The sequence below is a fragment of the Dendrobates tinctorius genome, unplaced genomic scaffold (genome assembly GCF_039654945.1).
Source record: "Dendrobates tinctorius isolate UK_male_01 unplaced genomic scaffold, ASM3965494v1 ptg000192l, whole genome shotgun sequence".
Classification (NCBI taxonomy): Eukaryota; Metazoa; Chordata; class Amphibia; order Anura; family Dendrobatidae; genus Dendrobates; species Dendrobates tinctorius.
In genome coordinates this window covers 6,857,065-6,863,064 of record NW_027361859.1, presented here as the reverse complement: position 1 = coordinate 6,863,064, position 6,000 = coordinate 6,857,065, and positions in this window count along the sequence as shown.

The following is a 6,000-nucleotide window of genomic DNA, read 5'->3' as shown; positions in this document are numbered from 1 at the left end:
TATTCTGCGAGCTGATGTTAGAGCTACCAGGAAGGCTACCTTGAGGGACAGGTTTTTTAGGGAAGCCGACGAGATAGGTTCGAATGGAGTCTCTGTCATAGCAGTGAGGACTAGGTTCAAGTCCCACGGCATAAACCTATCCTTCATCATTGGCCTGGATCTACCTGCTGCCTTAATGAATCTGCTTATCCAATAATTACCAGCAATGTTACAGCTAAACAGAGCCCCCAAGGCTGACACTTGTACTTTAAGGGTACTGGTAGAGAGTCCCATGTCTAGACCTTTTTGTAGGAACTCTAATATCTGCATTATAGGTGCTGAATCCCCAGCGATTACTTCTGAGTTTTGAAGGAATTTTTTCCAAATCCTAACGTAAATTTTTGTGGTAATGATTTTCCTACTTTTAAGTAGGGTGTTAATTAGGTCTGCGGAGAAACCCTTCTCTTCTAATAATGACCGTTCAAACTCCACGCCGTCAGATGAAGGCCAGCCACCTGAGGATGGAAGACTGGGCCCTGGGACAGGAGATCCGGGATGTCCGGCAGAACCCAAGGATCGGACACCGACATGGTCCTGAGGCATGAGAACCATGCTCTCCTGGGCCAAAACGGAGCGATAACTATCACCCTTGCTCTGTCTTTCCTGATTTTCCTCATCACTAGGGGTAGAAGAGATAGGGGAGGGAAGGCGTAGGCTAGTTTGAAGTCCCAGTTTATCAGGAAGGCATCTACCGCCAGAGGATTTTCTCTGGGATTCAGGGAGCAGAATTGTTTCAATTGCGTGTTGTCTCTGGTGGCGAATAGGTCTACCTCTGGATATCCTCACTTTTGAACAATCAGATTGAATATGGAGGTGTTTAAAGACCATTCCCCTTGCTTTAGCCGATTGCGGCTTAAAAAGTCTGCCGTGATGTTGTCTTTTCCTTTTATATGCAATGCTGTTAAAGATAGGAAGTATTGTTCTGCTAGATGGAACAACCGCTCTGCTACAAACATCAGGGGTCTGGAACGAGTCCCGCCTTGGTGATTGATGTATGCCACGGTGACCTGATTGTCGGAGAACACTCGCACGTGATGGCCCTGTAGGTACACAAGGAGCTTTTTAGCCGCCTGTTCTACTGCCGTCAATTCTTTTAGGTTAGATGACATTCCTAACTGATGATGTTGCCATTGGTCCTGGACTAAAATTTCACCCATATGAGCTCCCCAACCGTAAGGACTAGCATCCGTGGTGACTATGCGGGTTACGTTATACTCCCAGGGCACCCCTTTTGATAAGTTATCCTTGTCTAACCACCACTCTAGGGACTCCCTTGTGTTACGGGATAAGGTTAGCTGACCCTCCAAGTAACCTCCAAGGACTTTTTGATGTAATAAGACCTCGCTCTGTAGTTTCCTTGCATGAAACTGGGCCCACTGGACTGCCGGGATACAGGCCGAAAGAGAGCCTAGAAGGGACATGGCTTTTCTGAGGGACATGGTGGGGTTATTGGAGGCGTTCAGGATCTGATAATGGAGGCGAACAAGCTTGTCCGGAGGCAGACGGCATTCCTGTTTTTCAGAATCCAGGGTTAGGCCCAAAAATTGTTGGACTTTCATTGGTTGCAACCGGGACTTTTTGACGTTCAGCAACCATCCTAACCGTTCTAGGGCAGACATTGCCTTTTGTAGCTGTTGTAAACAATGGTTCGCCGTTTTACCTACAATAAGAAAATCGTCCAGGTAGGGGATCACCAGAATGTTCGATTCACGTAGATGGGCCATGACCTCCGCTATCACCTTAGTAAACACTCGGGGAGCGACTGCCACTCCAAAAGGGAGGGACGCATATTGGAAATGTCGAATTGACCCATCCAACTGAACCGCCACTCTGAGGAACCGCTGATGGCCTGCATGGATGGGTATATGGTAGTATGCGTCTTTTAAATCTAACACCACCATGAAGCAGTTTTGGAACAGCAATTTTATTGCAGATTTAATCGTTTCCATCTTAAAGGGACGTATGACCAAAAACTTGTCGAGGGCCTTAAGGTTAATTATTGTCCTAAAGGAGCTGTCCGGTTTGCGGACCAGGAACAGAGGGGAGTAGAATCCCTTCCCCCATTCTTCCTCTGGAACCTCTATCAGGACTTTCTTAGCGCACAGGTTATGAACCTCGGCTTCCAGGGCAGCTTGTTCTGCCGCAGACGACCTGAGTGGGGTGATTTTAAATTGATCAAGGGGAACCCTAGAAAACTCTAGTCGTAGTCCCACGGCTATTATCCCCAATATCCAGCTGCTATTGGAGATCAGAGACCAGGATGGGTAGAAGGCAGCTAGTCTCCCTCCTACTGGGGCAACTAGTCATTGGGGCGGCATTTTCGTATCCCGAGCTGGACCTTCCTGGCGCCCTCCCCCAAACATGAATCCTGTACCTTTCCTTTTTTATCATCCCATCTGCCCTGATCTCTGGACGGCCTTCTCCGGAAAAACCCTTTCCTGGCAAAGGGACGTCTGTAAGAGGGGTTCGGGAGACTGGGAAATTTCTTTTTGTCATCTCCAGCTTTCTCCAATAATTCGTCCAAGACGGGGCCGAATAGGTACTCCCCCTCGCAGGGAATGGAACAGAGACGGGACCGGGCTTGAATATCTCCTGGCCAGCATTTTATCCAGAGCGCTCTTCGCGCTGCATTAGACCGACCTGCGGCTTTAGCCGCCATTCTTGCAGAGTCTGCAGAAGCATCGGCTAAAAACGCCGCGGCATTCTGAATGATGGGCAAATTTTTCCGAATAGATGATCTTGAAGCTCCATCTCTTAGTTCGGAATCTAGCTGATCTAGCCAGACCATCATCGATCTGGCTGTACAGGTGGCAGCTACCGCTGGTCTTAACGCGCCTGCTGACATCTCCCATGTCCCTTTAAGGAAAGAATCCGCTTTTTTATCTAACGGATCTTTCAGGGAGGCCATATCGTCAAATGGTATGGCGGATTTTTTAGATGCTTTGGCTACTGCTGCATCTAGTTTCGGGGCTTTATCCCATCTGTTTACTACCGGGTTATCGAAGGGGTATCTCCACTTAAAGGCTGGTGGCATGGAGCCCCTTTTCTCCGGTCTCTTCCATTCTCTATCAATTAGGCTCTGAACCTTTTCGTTCAATGGAAAAGCTTTACGTTTTTTGGGGTCCAACCCCCCGAACATTATGTCCTGTGCTGAGAGTTCCCGTTTTTTGTCCGCTACCCCCATGGTGGACCGTATAGCTTTCACTAATTTGTCCATCTGGTCTAAGGGGAAGCAGAACCGGCTAGAGTCTTCATCCGAGGAAGACGATGAGGAGGCCGAGGAGTCCGAGGAATTGTCACCCTTCCCAGGGGCGACTGAGGCCTCCGAGCCTGAACCACTAGCCTCTCTTCTCCTAGAAGGTTCTCTTTGAGGTAAAGCTTTCATTTCTGCCCTGATCATGTCCCTCAGGTTTGAAGTGAAGTCAGGTGTCTCTTCCGCTACCTGCATAAACGGGGGAGAGTATAAGGGCCTGACAATCTACCCCTGGACTCCCTGTCCTTAATAACTCCTACCGTCTGCCGTATGCATGGCTGGCATAACTTTTTAGGGTGGCCATCTGGTAGGGGGGAACTACAGAGGGCACATTCCCTGTGTTTCTGTTTTCCCGTAACCTTCTTCCCCTGAAAAAAAAAAAAACATAAGGGAACACTGCATCAGGGTACATTCACGGAGATCTCTTACCCATGCAGATGAGGCAGGTACCGGATCACGGAGGGAGGCAGGGGGGTCCTTTCTGGAGGAACTTTCGCGGCTCTGGTCGCTAGTTCGTCTCTGTTTCTTCTGCTGGCCACTCGCCTGTTTCTGCGGGTGCTCCTGCGTCTCGTCCTGCTGGACTAAGGGGGCTTCCGACGTATCCATTGCTGGGGCCTTCAGAAGCACCCCAGCGGCGTCCCCATCTGCCTTATATGGCCTCCTGTCCGGGTCAGCAGGCATCCTGCCATAGCACCACCCACCCGGCTTTTGCGTTCCCTCCCCCATGCTCCGGCCCCCCCTTGCCTTCGCCGGGTCGCCGCGCGACCCCCGGACCGGCATGCACCCGCGGCGCGCGCCGGAGGCCGCCGGCACCCGACTTCCGGTATCGGCGCTATCGCTCCGCCCCTTCCGCCGCGTCACTTCCGCCGCTCACAGAGCCCTGCGGGAGCGCGCGCGAAGGAGCCGCGCAGCCCTGCCCGGAGTGCCAGCACCCCCCGCGCCTGCCGCCATGAGCCCGGCCAGGGGACAGCACCGACCTGGAGGACCGGGCCTGGGGAAGCGCACCGGGGCATACATACCAGGTGCTGGCTTTGGAGACGGCATCCACCGGACCCCTGCTCCACCTGCTTCGTCCACTGCCGTGGTGACCTACCCGGCCCCACCGTGGCGCTTCCAGGGACCCCGCACTGACCGAGGTAGGAGACCCCCTCGCTACCTGGGTCGGTCAGCCGGTCTGGGTATTCAATGATGATTCCATGACGGACGATCTGTAGAGAGTCCTGTCCTCTAGGAACAGGAAACCAACTGATGCGTGGGAGAGGTGCCACCCTTTTTGTATCTGTAGGTTTCCTGTTCCTAAAGGGCGGATCCCCTCTCTCAGGTGGTGCTGTCATGGACGACCGAATAAAAAGGGGGAAGATACGGTGCAACTATTAGTCGTGCCAAAACCCTACCGGCGGCAGGTGCTGGAACTGGCCCACGGACATGTGATGGGAGGTCACCTGGGAGTCCAGAAAACCACCGAAAGGATATTACACTGTTTTGTTTGGCCAGGCATGCATCACGATATTCGTGTATATTGTGAGTCTTGTCCTGACTGCCAAGCCTCTGCACCTAAGCCCCGGTTCTGTAGCCCTTTGGTACCCCTACCTATTATTGAAGTCCCGTTTGAGAGGATTGGGATGGATTTAGTTGGGCCCCTTCCACGGTCTGCACGTGGACACCAACATATCCTGGTCATCTTGGATTATGCCACTCGTTACCCGGAGGCCATCCCTTTGCGTAACACGGCCACCAAGATGATTGCCAAGGAACTGGTGCATGTGTTTAGTCGGGTCGGTATACCAAAACAGATACTCACCGACCAGGGGACCCCATTTATGTCCAGGGTAATGAAGGAGCTCTGCCGATTGTTACAAATCGAACCGTTACGCACATCCGTGTATCACCCTCAAACAGACGGGTTGGTCGAACGGTTCAATAAAACTCTGAAGCAGATGCTGAGAAAGGTGATAGACAAGGATGGGAAGAACTGGGACTATTTACTTCCGTATTTGCTTTTTGCCATCAGGGAAGTACCCCAGTCTTCCACGGGATTCTCGCCGTTCGAGTTATTGTACGCCCGACGTCCTCGCGGACTGTTAGACGTTGCAAAAGAAACCTGGGAGGGTCAGGTCACACCATTTAAAACGGTGATAGATCACGTCACACAAATGCAGGACCGTATTGCGGCTGTTATGCCTATAGTCAAAGAACACATGATGCAGGCTCAAGGAGCCCAAAAAAGAATCTATGATAGGGGCGCCAAGATCCGTACGTTTGCACCCGGAGATAGGGTGTTGATCCTGGTCCCCACGGTGGACAGTAAGTTCCTGGCAAAGTGGCAGGGCCCCTTTGAGATTAAGGAAAGAGTTGGTGAAGTAAACTACAAAGTATACCAGGCAGGTAAACGGAAACCTGAACAGATTTATCATGTAAATCTGATAAAACCCTGGAAAGATCGGTCTGCCTTGTCTGCGGAGCTGGCCCGTCCCGTCTGCTCGCATACCGTACCGGAGGTACGGGTTGCAGAGACTCTCTCGGAGCGGCAAAAGACTGAGGTCAGGCAGTTTCTACTTCACAACCAAAAGTTTTTCTCAGAAAAACCAGGGCAGACTACGCTAATGAAACATGACATTGTAACAGAACCTGGTGTCACAGTTCACGTAAAGCCCTACCGAATCCCGGAAGCGCGCCGTGAAGCCGTTTCCTGAGAAGTGAAGGCAATG